Genomic DNA, 16904 nt, shown 5'->3' with positions numbered 1-16904 from the left:
GAAGAGAGGATTTCTGTACAATTCACTGTTTCCTTCATTTCTGTTACTTGTGCAAGTAAAGTCTTCTTCTATTTATTGTTGTAGTCCCACCCCTCCCCCATATAATGTGAAAAATAAAATTAGGGTAATGCGAATTTTACTGACCCTACAACAGCTCCAGAATAGGTGGAAAGAAAATCAATCAATGTTGTCTCCATCAGATCATCACAAATATGTTTAAAAACGGCATATTGTATTGCAGTTAGTGCTGAGCTCCGACTCTGTCACCCCGGAGTCATCTACTGATCCATCACACGTTTCTCTGCGCCTTATCATTGGATTATGGGTCCCATATCCCAACAATGTGTCTAATCTAAAGGATGGAGGGCAATGGACACCAAGGAGATCACCTGCTTATCTAAACTCACATCAATTCAATGTGTTATATTAGACTTTAAAATCATATAAAAAAAACGTAATCGCTGTTAGGACGGACAGGTGTCATTATAGCACATTGTCCCCCCACCCGGATCACAATTTTCGGTGTCTAATTATACAATCAGATCTCCCAAACATGTATGTCTGACTCCATCTTAAAAAGAAGTGGGTGACTCTGAGAAGATCCGTCGGGTTTGGTAATATAAAATAAAAATGATTGGGTTTACTTGGCGGGCTTGTGGCAGTAATATTCGAGGATTTTACCGCTTTGGAGTAAATATTTGGAAGCTGAAAACCGACCCAAGTGACGTCATTTTGGAGGAAGATGAACAGATCTATGAATAGAACTTCTACAATGTCGGCTTTAGCGGTATAATGCGGCTGAATCTTCCTAACGGCCAGTAGAATTATGGCGGGAGATTTAAATATAGCAACTCGGAGCCATCATAGGCGTGGTCTATTAATAGCCAAGAGGGGAAATCATTTCTGGAAATATGGAGTACAATGTGTTCTGACATTGGAGCTCTATGTAGGTGTGCATGGTTTTGGTTGGAGGAGTTTAGCGGTGAGAAAGATTGGAGAGATGAGAGAATGATGTCCTGTGATCACATTTCCCCTCATTACTATTCACCTGTATTACAAGTCTGAGTGTTAATAAGAAGAAGACAAAGTGTTTGCCTTTAGAGTGCCATTTACCTGACAGTAATAATACAATTTATCACATTAATAAAAGATATCCTTATTTAAGAATAGGAATAAATACTGCGTATGTCCGGCTCTTTGTACAGAGATGTGGGTGACACGTTTGTGAAGCTTCAATAAATATATAATAGTCATAATAATTTATTTCTATATATTCTTTATTTTTTGCGGAGATCATCTCCACTTTCTGGCCATTTCCTATTCATCTCCTGGTACTGCACACACGCCGAAGTGTTGTACCTAGAATGACCGCAAGGTGGCAGAGCTTACTAAACTCTCATGCCTCACTCAAGCATTGCTACAATAAAAGATTCTCCACAATCTCCCGCCATAAAATTGTTACTTTGTATTTGGGAAGCTCGTGGAGCTCTTAACTCGCAATACAATAGGGATAGAAGCAAGAAAAACGAAACATTGTATCTACTCGGTCAGCCCAGTCAAATCTTTGTCTATTTGTATCTATTTAAAGAATCAGCAACAGATCAATGTACATAGCTAAATCCATGAGCTGCCTGATAGGTAAATGACACAAATATGTACAAAGTATCAGCTACATACAAATCTGATTACAATAATATCACCTCGGATAACAGTCCTTTATAGAAGTTAGAAGTAGAAAATTATTCCACGGAAATGTTTAGTGCATTTATTGGTGAAGTTACATATAATCTCCAATCCTGGACCCCCCTCCTTCGCTCCATAACTCCCGAACATCACATAACCTCGGAGCTGAACAACAAACCTCATTAAATGCTCTTGGACCAAGGCTGGAAAATTAAAAAGTGCCCTTTTTAAATGTATAATTATTTATTTGTTATTTTTGTATTCAGATTTTTAAGTGCTTCAGAATAAAAATGAATGTTTGAATTTAGTCAACTAGAAAAATAAAACCGCTGACCCCCCCCCCCCACCCCCAAAGAAAAAAAACAAAAAGGTTAATAGCCTCAAAATTTTACAAAATCACAAAAAAAAAAAAAAAAAATGCATCAATTTTGCACCTTTAAAGCAGGTGCACCCACCAAGTAATGGAATCTTCAACAAGTGGTGTTTGAACCAATAATGTGTTAGTTTATAGACATTATTTAAGCAGCAAACAATATATTGCTGCTAACATTAATAGGTTACATCTGAATGAGGGCCATCTCACTGAATGGGCATGCTGGGCAGTTGCCAAGGGGCCCCACTTGCCCAGCACTAGTCCCAATTCCCATGTGCATCCCGCCGCCAACCTTAACAGGTGGCAAGCGCCTGTCGTCCCTGCACTGCTGTTAGGCCACTTGGGCCGTGGAGAGGGAGCCCACAACTGCAGGAATGCCTGTCTACCTCCACTGGAACTGTTTGTGTTCACCAGACCCAGCCGCTGAACTTGGAAGCTGTCATTAGCCTGGCACTACTGTACCAATAAATATTGCCTTATCGATAATTCGCATTTTTATTCTCGTGGGTGATTGTGTAGGCGGTGCCCCAGTGCGCTGCATTGCCTGAGGCCCTTTAATGCTCTTAAGATGGCACTGATCCAAATTTCACATGTCAGAATTTAAAGTCCACAATAAAGTGATGGTACTCTAATAGTACTCAGTGGGCTTTGTATAGAATACACTGACTGGAAACATCAGGCTGTAAAGTAGTTGAGACAGCACTGATGAGGTCTATACTTAGACATACCTTTCCACTGTCCTTCTGTACTCAGTTACCAGCTCCTGATAGCCCTTCTCAAACTGTTCATGCCCTGTTTTCAGATCTATTAGGTTCATCTGGTCTGTAAGCTCCTCTGGTTTTAAGCATCTCCTCAGCTTGACCATTTCTCTCAGATTTTTCTTAAGTGGGCCAACAACTATTTTTGTGATGTCTAGTCTGTAAGGCCTGGATTTTTCAGGATCACTCATGCACAAAGCTGAAGAATTTCTTACACACATCTTGCAAGTTTTTTTTTTTTTTTTTTAAATTGAAAAAAGACGTGTTTTAGGCCGAAAAAAACAGTGGTGCATCCGGCGGTTAAATAATTATTTCCAATATATAGCAGTTTACCAATGCATTTGTGAATTTTGGTGACCAAATCTGTGTTCTGGGTCCCCAAATCCGGTGTCCATACATAGCATAAATATATACTGTTAATGTACAGCAGTTAAAAGCTGCATTTTGGGGTGTTATTGAAAAAAGTCGCGTTTTAGGCCGAAAAAACAGTTGTGCACCCGGCATATAAATAATTAATTTCAATTTTACAGCAGTGAAATACACATTTTCTGTATTTTATTACAAAAATACTTGTTCTTGTTCCACAAACCACTTGTGCATACAGCATACAATTATTATTATTATTATTATTATTATTATTATTATTATTTACATTTCCGCATAGAAATTGAGAATCAGTGTATTTTGGGCTCTAAAAACATTACGCTGGGTCCACAGAGCATTTTTATGACACGGGCACTGCCTTAGTGAACGTAATTGTTGACTACTGCCAGGTAAATTGACACCGGAGAGAGACCAATCTTTCAGCTTGGTGGGTGAATGCAAATAATGAGGAGAACATCAAATAAGGGACGTGGGTATGGTCGTGGTGGTGTTGGTGGAACTCCTGTTTCTGGTAGAGAACGTGGCCGTTCAGTGCCAACTACCGCTCCAAGTCAAACACCTTCCTCTAGTGAGAGTAGGCGACAGAATCTGCAGCGTTATTTGATAGGCCCAAATGCCGCTCTATGGATGGTGAAGCCAGAACATGTACACCCGATAGTAGATTGGGTAGCTGACAGTGCCTCCAGTTCCTTCACAGTATCTAACACCCAGTCCTCTGCAGAAAGCTCAGAGTTGGCACCTGCAGCTCATGCCCATCAGTCTTCCACCTCACTCCCTTGCAAATCAGCCAAGCAGTCAGAGCCCCAAATCATGCAGGAAAGTCGTATGCTTTTTGATGACTCTGTTGCCAGGGTTTTTGCTGAACCACTTTTGTTGCATGATGAGGACATGGGAATATCTTCACAAAACGCCTCTGATGATGACGAAACACAGGTGCCAACTGCTGAGGCTTTCTGCAATGTGCAGACCGACGAGGAGGGGAGGGGTCATGAATGGGTGGAAGATGATGTGGAGGATGATGAAGTCCTAGACCCAGACTGGAGTGAAGGTCGTGGTAGTGGGGCGTGCAGTTATGAGGAAGAGGCAGTGGTCGCACAGAGGCAACAGCACGGCAAAAGAGGGAGCAGGGTGCAAAAGCGCAGCGGGCATTCCAGAGACAGTACGCCTGCTACTGTCCACCGCACCCAGGCACCAAGCACACCAAGGCCTGCTCCAAGGAGTTCATTGGCATGGCAGTTCTTCACACAATGCCCTGACGACAAGAGACAAGTGGTTTGCATGTTGTGCCATCAGAGCCTGAAGCGAGGCATAAACGTTCTTAACCTGAGCACAACCTGAATGACCAGGCATCTACATGCAAATCATGAACTGCATTGGAGTAAACACCTTAAAAACAAGGAACTCTCTCATGCTCATCCTGCTCCCTCTTCTGCTGCTGCCCCGGCCTCTCCCTCCACCTCTGGCGTCACCGTGACACCTGGCGACCAGCAAACAGAGGATGTTCCACTAACACCACCACATACGACACCATCACCAAGCATCTCCAACATGTCACACGGCAGCATTCAGCTGTCAATCTCCCAAACATTGGAGAGAAGGAGGAAATACCCACCTACCCACCCTAAAGCCCTGGCCCTGAATGCCAGCATTTCAAAATTACTGGCCTTTGAAATGCTGTCATTCCGTCTGGTGGAGACGGACTGTTTCAAACAGCTGATGGCGGTGGCTGTCCCCCAGTATGTTGTTCCCAACCGCCACAAAATTTCCAGGCGAGCCGCCCCTTCCCTGCACAACCAAGTGGAGGATAAAATCAAGTGTGCGCTATGCAACGCCATCTGTGGCAAGGTCCACATAACCACAGACACATGGACCAGTAATCACAGCCAGGGTTGCTATATCTCCCTAACTGCACACTGGGTAATTGTAGTGGCAGCTGGGCCCGAGGCGGATTGCGGTTTTGTGCATGTCCTTCCACCACCGAGGATCGCAGGGCATTATTTGTTGCATTCTGTTGCTTCCTCCTCCTACTCCACATCATCCTCCTCCTCCTCCTACTCCTCATATACCACCCCCACATCCGGTCATCGAAAGAACCTCACCCCCAAATTCAGCACAGCCCAGGGTAAACGTCAGCAGGCGATTTTAAAACTCATGTGTTTGGCTGACAAACCGCACACCACTCACCGCACAGGAGCTTTGGAGGGGCATAGAACAGCAGACTGCTGACTGGTTGCTGCCGCTGAGCCTCAAGCCCGGCCTGGTGGTGTGTGCTAATGGGTGAAATCTCGTTGCAGCTCTGGGACTAGCCGGTTTGACGCACATCCCTTGCCTGGCGCATGTTCTGAATCTGGTGGTGCAGAAGTTTCTTAAAAACTACCCAGACATGGGGGGGCGTGGCGACCGCCGGACAGTATGGCCGCTTGAAGAGGGAGCTCCGCCGCATGCCCGCTAATTACCACATCTACGGCCCATCCACGGGAGTGTCAGACGTCCTAACCTACAGAGATCTCTGGGGGAACACCCGAGGCACCCTCGCAGCATGTCGCGGAGGAAGTTAGACCCGCCTGCAGTCCGCAAACTGTCTGAATTTTTCCACCCGGCGGCCTCGGGACTACAGAAAAATGGCGCCGGAGCCCAGCAGCAAGCCAGCGATGCCCGCCCTCTAGTGTCTCCCAGCCATGTCGCAGCCGTGACGTCACCGGCGCGCTCGGACACTGCAGAGGCTAACAAGCAATCTAGACCGGAGCGATCTGCAGACTCCTCGCCCTCCACGCCGTCCACCCACAGCCCGGCCAAATCAAAGCCTCGGTGGGAAGACAGCCATCACACAGCCCGCTCCACATCCATGGAGGTGAGTGACCAAGACTCTGCTACGGCCTCTGCATGGGCCTATGTACCTGCACCAGATCCCTTTGCCTCCATCCCTACCACAGGACAGCCTATTTCTGACACTGCTTTAAGAGACATGCTGTCCATGATGCATAAATCGATGCAAGCCACTGTATCATCCTCCATAGCTTACTGCCAAAAGGAGCTGCATGGACTGGGCGAAAGGGTTAATACTGTGGAATGCAAGATGGATGAATTTGCAGTCTCATACAATGCCCTAGTGGATTCTCATACAGCCCAACAGACCGACATGGATCGCATCCACGCTAAGCTTGCCGACTTGGAAGACAGGTCACGGCGCAATAATTTAAAGCTACGTGGCATTCCAGAAACTGTCCTACCTAACCAGCTCCCGAACTTTGTTCGTGACCTTTTCCAACTGGTCGTTCCCGCCCTAACCAATGCGGACCTCACCATAGACAGGATTCACAGAATCCCAAAGCCCTCCTTTCTTCCGCAGGATGTTCCTAGGGACGTCCTGCTCCGCATACACTTTTTCCAAGCTAAGGAAAAGATATTGGAGGCCTTCCGACGTAGAGATCATCTTCCGGAACGGGCGGCGACGGTCCAAGTGTTGCCAGATTATTCGCAGTATACACTGCAGCAACGCCACAACCTCAATACTATCACCAAGGCGCTCCGTAACTATAAAATCATTTACAAATGGAAATATCCTGCAAAACTGTGTATAACCCACCAAGGCTCGAACACGCAAGTCACCACCATGGACCAAGGATTACGGGTTCTTCGCCAATGGGGTATTGTACCCGATGCCCCTGAATCCTCATCTGCCCCTGCTCTGCCTCCGCTGCCACCCCGCGTGCAACCTGAATGGCAGGTGGCATCAAGAAATTCAAGATCCCGCAGCCGCCACAAGTGACACTCACAGTTCACCATTACCGGGCGTGCCCGGCCCTCCTTGCTTGCCTTAAAGTAGCACCCTTCAACGTGCTCTTTACCCCCTGTAAATTTTGTAGCTCCTGCTACCCACTTGGCCCCAGTGGGCCATGTCTTTTTTACCTGTTATATGTTTGTGTGTCTGTTCGTCTCTTTTGTTTTATTGTTTAGATGGATCCTTCATCGCTAACCGTGCCGTGCAAGTGACTGTGCCTTACTTTTTGTATACATGCAGTTTCACCCTCCTCCGCAGCTTCCGAACAACTAGCCGCACTGTGCCTTCCTCCATCAACCACCCGAGCCACTGTCAACGCAGAACATCCAAGACTACCTCTCCTAAGGCCTTGAGTGGGCCCTGCCTTCCGACGATCGGGAAAAACGCCTCAGGTACAATTTTGTTGCCCCCTTCTACACACATGGGCCCCTACACGGGTGGGATCAGACCCCCCTACTTCTTCCCTTGCTCCTTACGCCCCTATGCCGCTGAGACATCCACGTTAATCCTGGACCCTTTTATGACCTCCGATGCCTATTAACTTTCTGTCCATGAACGCTAAGGGGTTGAACCACCCCGCGAAACGCCACTCGATGTGGAAGGAGGCATGCTCAGCTAAGGCGGACGTTTTAGCAATACAGGAAACCCACTTTCTCCTGGGAAATGCTCCACGATGTACTCACCCGGATTACCCACATGTGTTTCATGCTTCGTTTACTGCAAAAAAAAAGAGGTGTGATGTTGGCTTTTAGTAACTCCTTGTCCTTCTCCCTTTCCAGAATGGTGGAGGACAAGGAAGGCCGCTATCTGATTGTTAATTGCACTATCGATAACTGTGTATATACCATAGTTAACGTGTATGCCCCCAATGTACGTCAGCTATCCTTTCTGCGTAAACTGTGTTCGAAAGTTATGAAACTAAGGTCAGGTAAATTGATAATTTGTGGGGACTTTAATCTCGTAGCCAACCATGCCTTAGACTCCTCGGCTAGGCCACATTCTAAACTTCCCTCTCTAGCCGCTTTATTGCACTCAGAAGGGCTCCACGATGTTTGGAGATACCAACACGCAGAGGAGAGGGATTACTCTTTCTTCTCTGCAAGCCACAACACGTACTCCAGGATTGACATGTTTTTAGTCGACTCTGCCACACTACCACTCCTTGTTGACTCTTCCATCTCCACCATCACCTGGTCAGACCACGCCGCTGTCTATATGACCCTATCCACCAGCCCACCCGCCACCTCCACCTTTATTTGGAAATGCAACAACTCCTTACTCTCGGACCCTGACACCCTAAAACATCTACGAACGAACCTACAGGAGTTTTTCCACCTAAACCACACGCCAGAAGTTTCCCCCTCCACCCTTTGGAACGCGCATAAGGCGTTCATAAGAGGACTTTTAATCCAACTAGGCTCCCGGTTAAAAAGAAGGCACAACTCTGCCCTCCTGCGCCTAACGGAAGAAATCCGTTCCCTTGATGTGCTAAATAAGTCTTCCCCTTCCCCCACACATGCCTCCCGACTGACGTCTCTCCGTTCGGATATCCGCAGACTGCTGACCGAGCAGCATGATAAACTGCTAGCGCGGGTTCGTGTTAACTACTACTCTTCCCACAACAAAGCCGGCAAATTTCTGGCCTCACGACTTAAAGCTAGGCGGCTTAAATCAAAAATAGACAGCATCCAACATCCACACACTAACGAGAGGCACGTCCACCCCCAAAAAATAGCCGACGCCTTTGCGGACTATTACAGCGCCCTGTATAATTTGAATGCAGATAATTCCACACCGCAACCCACAGACACTGACATACAAGCTTTCCTTCAACACTTACATCACCCGTCACTTTCGCCGGAAACGCTTTCCTTCCTCAATAGCCCCATTGCCCCCTCAGAATTATCCAAAACTATCAAATCAATGCCGTCCAACAAGTCCCCGGGGCCTGACGGCCTGACTAATGAATATTACACAGCCATGCAAGATATCATCTCCCCACATATGTTGACACTCTTCGCACAAGCCATAGACACAGGAATTCTACCCGATGAAATGTTACAGGCCCACATCACCACCCTGCCTAAACCTGGGAAACCTCCCAACACCCCGGCGAACTTTAGGCCAATCTCTCTGTTGAACTCGGATGTAAAAATTTACGCGAAGATCATAGCGAATTGCCTAGCCAAAGTTTTACCTTCCCTAGTAGGGGACGACCAAATGGGATTTGTCCAGGGTCGACAAGCTCCGGACACCACCAGGCGTGTAGTAAACCTGATGCATTATGCGGAGCACACTCGGACGCCTTCTCTGCTCTTGTCTATTGATGCAGAGAAGGCGTTCGACCGAGTTCACTGGGGTTACATGCGAGCAGTCCTACAAAAATTCGGCTTCTCTGGTCCCATCGTGTCTGCTATCCTCACGTTATATTCGAACCCCTCCGCCAGAGTGATGTCGGCTGGCACACTCTCTAAACCGTTTTCCATCTCAAACGGGACACGTCAGGGATGTCCACTTTCCCCCCTGATATTTAACCTCCTAATTGAACCATTAGCAGCGCAAATACGGCAGAGCCCACTAGTATCAGGATTTAAATTCCCCGGATCCCACCATGTCGTCACACTTTTTGCAGATGACGTCATTCTGAGCCTCACAAACCCTACAGTTTCCTTACCTGCCACTCACGACATCCTGCAATCCTTCAGTAAGATCTCGTATTATAAGGTCAACTTTAGTAAGTCGGTAATACTGAATATGGGAGTCCATCCAACTGCCAGCTCTCACCGGCAAACTGTTCTGCCGTATACGTGGTCCACTCAACCCATACACTACTTAGGTATAGACTTAACATTCCCTACCTCTAACATGATCTCTGCCAACTTGTCCCCCCTCCTTAAATCCATTGCCTCGGATGTGGCCAAACTCAAGAAGGTAGAACTATTGTGGATGGGTCGCATAGCAGCGTTCAAAATGGTCTGTTTACCTAAAATTCTGTACATTTTCCGCACCCTACCCATCCCCTTCCCTAAGAAAAATATACGTCCCCTGACTAAAATACTACATGCATTCATATGGCAAAAGAAAAGGGCTAGATGTGCGCATTCTCATATGATCAAACACAGATCGATAGGTGGCTTGGGGCTCCCTGATATACTTAACTATTGCGATGCATCCCGCTTGGCAGCACTGCGACACTGGTTTGCAGAAAGTCCCACTACTCCATGGGTTTCTGTCGAATCGACCGTATCCAAGGTAACCACCCTTTCTACTCTACTACTAGCAGACAAGTGGAAACCATTGGATGCCAAGTCTCTGCCTTTACCCACACAAGCCACATTAGAATCCTGGCGCTCCCTCCTCGCATGACTGCCGCCCACCGCTGTATGCAAACGTGTTCCACTTCCAATAACTACACTAGAAATACTACTTCCATACACCAACATTTCCGCGCTCCAGGCAGCTGGCATTAGCACGATCGACCAGCTCCTACAATCTCACTCCCTTAAACCCTTTGAGAATCTTCGGTTAGAGTTCAACCTGCCCCCGCAAGCACGCTTCACCTATAATAGCTTCGTGCGCAAATACCCCCCTCCCACAATTGATGTCCCCATACAAGTATGGCAATTCCTTACGTCCCCCTCGCCCTCCACAAAAGGCATATCTCTGTTTTATAATCTCATAGGCCAAAATCTGACCCTTTTAAAATCTCCACATATGTTAGCTTGGGAAAGGGAACTTCAAGCGTCTTTCTCGGAGGCACAATGGAAGATTGCTATACGCTGTTCTTACAAATCCACCCAATGTGTGAATCACTGGGAACAATTCCAAAAACTTCTCACCCGATGGTACTTGACACCGTATCGACTTTCAAAAATCTTTGACTCCCAGACCCCATTGTGCTGGCGCAATTGCGATCAAGTAGGGTCGTTATTACATATCTTCTGGTCCTGCAAAGGCATATCCAGTTTCTGGAGAAAGATGTTTGAGGTTCTGTCCACCACCACTGGCATCCTCAGGCCCCCCAACCCTGCCCTGGCCTTACTCTCGTTAGGTCTGGATACCTTCCCACCCTCCCTAAGAACAGTCTCTGTACATATACTAGTGGCGGCCAAAACGGTCATAGCACGTCACTGGAGAAAGCCCATTGCGCCTTCCCACACGGAAGCAATCCGGCTAGTCAACTTACAATGTTCTATGGAGAAGGCATATGCTTACTCTAAATTCCAGGGTCCAAAATTCTATAAGGAGTGGCAGGCATGGTTGCAAAGCCCATATTTCTCCCCTACGCCTAGTTAATGTCTGCGTTACAGGCAATTTTCCTTCCTCCCCTCCCTACCTTTAATTAAAGTTTGGGTTCTCGTTCTGTAAAATGCACTTATAATGGATTGTCACGGGTCTTTTATGTGACTTCTGATATTGGTACCTATGCAGTATCTTCTGTACTTATACTGTCTACATGTATGCGAATTTTCATATCCATGTTCCAGTGCATTCTCTTATTCATGATCCTGTCGCGGTTAATTCATGTTGAACACGACTATAGTTTAATTTCTTGTATTTTGTAAAACTTCAATAAAAATCTATTGAAAGTAAAAACTACCCAGACATGTCAGAGCTGCTGCTGAAAGTGTGGTCCATATGTGCGCACATTAGCCCACATGGGTCTACCTGACAGCTAATTACGTAGCATTCTGTGGCTGAAGGTACATTAGGCATTCACACAGTATATACAGAAGCAAGTGTCGGCCTGTATAGGCTGCAAAAATTATCTCACATGGTTTGAACTGACAGTAAAAAGCTTAGTTTTTGATGGCTAGAGGTACGGTAGGCATTCACAGTACACAGAACTGTAAGTGTCGGACTGTATAGGCTCCAAAAATTAGCTCACATGGTTTGAACTGACAGCAAAAAACATAGTTTTTGATGGCTTGAGGTATGGTAGGCGTTCACAGTACACAGAACCGTAAGTGTCGGCCGTTATAGGCTCCAAAAATTAGCTCACATGGTTTGAACTGACAGCAAAGAACTTAGTATTTGGTGGCTGGAGGTACATTAGGCATTCAAAGAAAAAATAATTGCTGGCCCTGAAAGGCCCCCAAAATACCCATTCAATGGACATGAAATGCCTTTTAATGCCGCTGTATGTAGCGAAGCCAAGGACCAGGAATTGTTGTGGGTGGAGAAATTTCGATGTAACCTGGTCTACTGGTCACATTTGTTGAATTCCTCAGAGATCCATGCCTCATTCATTTTTATAAATGTAAGGTAGTCTACACTGTCATGAGCTAGGGGAGTGCGCTTATCGGTCCCGATCCCCCCTGCTGCGCTGAACGTCCTTTCGGACAGGACACTGGATGGGGGGCAAGCCAACATTTCCATTGCAAATTGTGCAAGCTCTGGCCAGAGGTCAAGCCTGCCCACCCAGTAGTCCAGGGGTTCGTCACTCCTCAGAGCGTCCACATCGGCCGTTAACCCGATGTAGTCGGACACCTGTCGGTCTAGGCGTTCCCTCATGCTGAATCGGGAGTACAGCTGTCAATGGTTCGGCTGAAAGAAGGATCTCATATCTGAAGTGACCAAGACATCTTCCAACCGCCCTCTTCTTGCAGGCGCTGTTGGATTGTTACCCGCAACTGTCTCTCTGTGACTGGAAATTCCTCTGCCAGCGCACGGAAAAGCAGAATGCAGCATTTCCCGCAGCAAGGCCTGGAAGTGCTGCATTCTGACCGCCCTCTGTGATTGTGGTAATATTTCCGCCATTTTGTGTTTGTACCGGGGGTCTAAGTACGTTGACACCCAGTACATGGTCCTTGGCCTTTATGCATTTTATACGGGGGTCCCTCTTAAAACACTGCAGCATGTAGGCCCCCATTCCCACTAAACTGGAAGCGGTATAGTGGCCTGCTTCCAGCTCATCATCCAGCATAATGTTGTCCTCGTTCTCCTCCCCCCATCCACGGATAACACCAGGGATCCCAGAAAGGTTTAAAGCATGCTCTTCTTGCTCCTCATCACCCCCCCCCCCCCCCCCAGCACCATCCTCCTCCTCTGACTCCTCTTCAGACTCCTGCTGTTGATTTGTCTCAGATGGAGTAGCACCCCCTGGGAATTCATTCAACATTGCGACTTCCTGATCTTCCTGCTCCTGCTCCTCGACGGCTTGATCAATGACACAACGCAATTCACGCTCCAGAAAGAAGGTGTAAGGTATGATGTCACTTATGGTGCCCTGGCAGTGACTGATCAGTTTGGTGATCTCATTGAATGGCCGCAGAAGTCTGCATGCGTCCTGCATCAGCAGCCACTGGCGAGGTGAAAAAAAACCCAAGCTCGAGGCGCATGCGCGGCAGCTCCCAAGATGGACGCTTGAGTCTGGAGCTCCGCGCCATCCCGGCACACTCTCCCACCCCGAGCGGTTAGACGGCCTCCCACCGCATCACGATCCACTGCCGGTCACGCTACATCACAGCGGCACCCAGTATATGACCGCAAACCGGGTCAGAAGGGACCTCCGGAGCCAATTTCAGGCATCCCTGGTGGAGACCAATCCCCTTAAAATGGCGGATCCAGCACCTCAGAGCGAGAGTATGGAAGAGGGAGGACAGGCACAATCTCTGATGGCACAACAGGTCGGGGGTCTCCTGGAGGCAACCCGAGGACTGTGAGTAACCACTTACTGCTGACCCCCTCACCGGCATCCACGGAATCCCTTCTGAGCAGAACTCTGGGAGCCTTCTCCCTTGACTATACCTCACATCACCACAGGAGTGCGGGCGCAGGCAGGCCTGATCCGCTATTATATGATGACCTGCTCAGCAAAATGTCATCCCTATTAGACAGGGGCTTAAACCAAATTGCTGATAGAATTACAGCTGACATGAAATCGGACTTTCAAAATCTGGGACACAGAATTGAAGCCATAGAGGGCAAACTAGATGTGACAGTGGCTAAAACAAATCAGCACACAGGGCTCATACAGTCTCTGCAGGAACAATTGGACTCTGCTCTACTTAAAGTTTAGAATCTAGAGAACAGGTCCCGCAGATACAACTTTCGGCTGCAGGGCCTGCCAGACTCTGTCACGGACATTCCGACAGCTATTCAAGGGTTTATTAAGGACCTCATCCCGGACATCCCCACGCATAAACTGGAGCTAGACCGGGCCCACAGAGCACTGGGGCCTCCCAGGAGAGATGGCAATCCTAAAGATATTGTGGTCAAGCCTCACTTCTTCTCAGTTAATGAAGAAATCCTTAGCAGAGCTAGAAGTGCTACGCAACTTACCTGTCAAGGTCACCCAGTTCAAATATTTACCAACCTGGAACCGTCCACGATCCAACGCAGGAGATCTCTGAAACCGTTATTGTCCATTCTATCTCAGAAAGAACTAAAATACTGGTGGGCATTCCCATTTGCTCTTAAGTTCACATACAAGAACAAGACCTATTCCTCTCCAAGCTTCTCAGAAGGGGAAAAATTGCTTCATCACCTGCATTTTCTCCCTCAAGCACCGGACCCAATCCCCTCCTCCTCGAGCTCTGGATCCTCCAAACGCCCTAATCCATCTAGTCCTATTGCTCCCTTGTGGCACAAGTCGAACTTCAAGCGCTCCAAGGATAGCAAGCCTCCCTGATCATCTTCGGATGACTTTCATACTAATTTCACATCTGGAGCATTATTTCTCCTCTCAGTGACTTCCTCCTCATACACTGAGACTGGCAAGTTGCTGTGTTCTTGTTGTCTGCCAACTGACAGCACTACATTTAACTTTTGAATTTAGTATATGATTGCTAGAGGTACGGTAAGCATTCAAGCTAGTGGCGGGCTGTTTAAGCCACAAACATGAGCTCACATGGGTTGAACTGACAGCAAAGAACGTAGTATATGATGGCTAGAGGTACAGTAGGCGTTCGCAGTATACACAAGTTGGTGGCGGGCTGTTTAAGCCACAAACATGAGCTCACATGGGTTGAACTAACAGAAAATAACATAGTATATGATTGCTAGAGGTAAAGTAGGCGTTCACTGTATACACAAGTTGGTGACGGGCTGTTTAGGCCGCAAACATGACCTCACATGGGTTGAACTGACAGCAAAGAACATAGTATATGATTGCTAGAGGTACAGTAGGCATTCACTGTATACACAAGTAGGTGTCAGCCTCAATAGGCCGCAAACATGAGCTCACATGGGTTGAACTGACAGCAAAAAACGTAGTATATGATTTCTAGAGGTATAGTACGCGTTCACAGTATACACAAGTAGGTGGCGGCCTCTATAGGCCGCAAAAATTAGCTCACATGGGTTGAACTGACAGCAAATAACGTAGTATATGATTGCTAGAGGTACAGTAGGCATTCACAGTATACACAAGTTGGTGGCAGGCTGTTTAGGCCGCAAACATGAGCTCACATGGGTTGAATTGACAGCAAATAACGTAGTATATGATTTCTAGAGGTACAGTATGCGTTCACTGTATACACAAGTTGGTGGCAGGCTGTTTAGGCCGCATACATGAGCTCACATGGGTTGTACTGACAGCAAATAACATAGTATATGATTGCTAGAGGTAAAGTAGGCATTCACTGTATACACAAGTAGGTGTCAGCCTCAATAGGCCGCAAACATGAGCTCACATGGGTTGAACTGACAGTCTCTGCAGGAACAATTGGACTCTGCTCTACTTAAAGTTGAGAATCTAGAGAACAGGTCCCGCAGATACAACTTTCGGCTGCAGGGCCTGCCTGACTCTGTCACGGACATTCCGACAGCTATTCAAGGGTTTATTAAGGACCTCATCCCGGACATCCCCACGCATAAACTGGAGCTAGACCGGGCCCACAGAGCACTGGGGCCTCCCAGGAGAGATGGCAATCCTAAAGATATTGTGGTCAAGCCTCACTTCTTCTCAGTTAAAGAAGAAATCCTTAGCAGAGCTAGAAGTGCTACGCAACTTACCTGTCAAGGTCACCCAGTTCAAATATTTACCAACCTGGAACCGTCCACGATCCAACGCAGGAGATCTCTGAAACCGTTATTGTCCATTCTATCTCAGAAAGAACTGAAATACTGGTGGGCATTCCCATTTGCTCTTAAGTTCACATACAAGAACAAGACCTATTCCTCTTCAAGCTTCTCAGAAGGGGAAAAATTGCTTCATCACCTGCATTTTCTCCCTCAAGCACCGGACCCAATCCCCTCCTCCTCGAGCTCTGGATCCTCCAAACGCCCTAATCTATCTAGTCCTATTGCTCCTTGTGGCACAAGTCGAACTTCAAGCGCTCCAAGGATAGCAAGCCTCCCAGATCATCTTCGGATGACTTTCATACCAATTTCACATCTGGAGCATTATTTCTCCTCTCAGTGACTTCCTCCTCATACACTGAGACTGGCAAGTTGTTGTGTTCTTGTTGTCTGCCAAATGACTGCACTAAATTTAACTTTTGAATGTAGTATATGATTGCTAGAGGTACAGTAAGCATTCACTGTATACACAAGTTGGTGGCAGGCTGTTTAAGCCACAAACATGAGCTCACATGGGTTGAACTGACAGCAAAGAACGTAGTATATGATGGCTAGAGGTACAGTAGGCGTTCACAGTATACACAAGTAGGTGGCGGCCTCTATAGGCCACAAAAATTAGCTCACATGGGTTGAACTGACAGCAAAGAACGTAGTATATGATGGCTAGAGGTACAGTAGGCGTTCACAGTATACACAAGTTGGTGGCGGGCTGTTTAGGCCGCAAATATGAGCTTACATGGGTTGAACTGACAGTAAAGAAGGTAGTATATGATGACTAGAGGTACAGTAGGCGTTCACAGTATACACAAGTTGGTGGCGGGCTGTTTAGGCCGCAAACATGAGCTCACATGGGTTGAACTGACAGAAAATAACATACAGTAGTATATGATTGCTAGAGGTA

Source organism: Pelophylax lessonae (assembly GCF_965119305.1).
Source record: "Pelophylax lessonae genome assembly, chromosome: 2".
NCBI classification, from domain to species: Eukaryota; Metazoa; Chordata; class Amphibia; order Anura; family Ranidae; genus Pelophylax; species Pelophylax lessonae.
Note: the sequence above shows the minus strand (reverse complement) of the source record.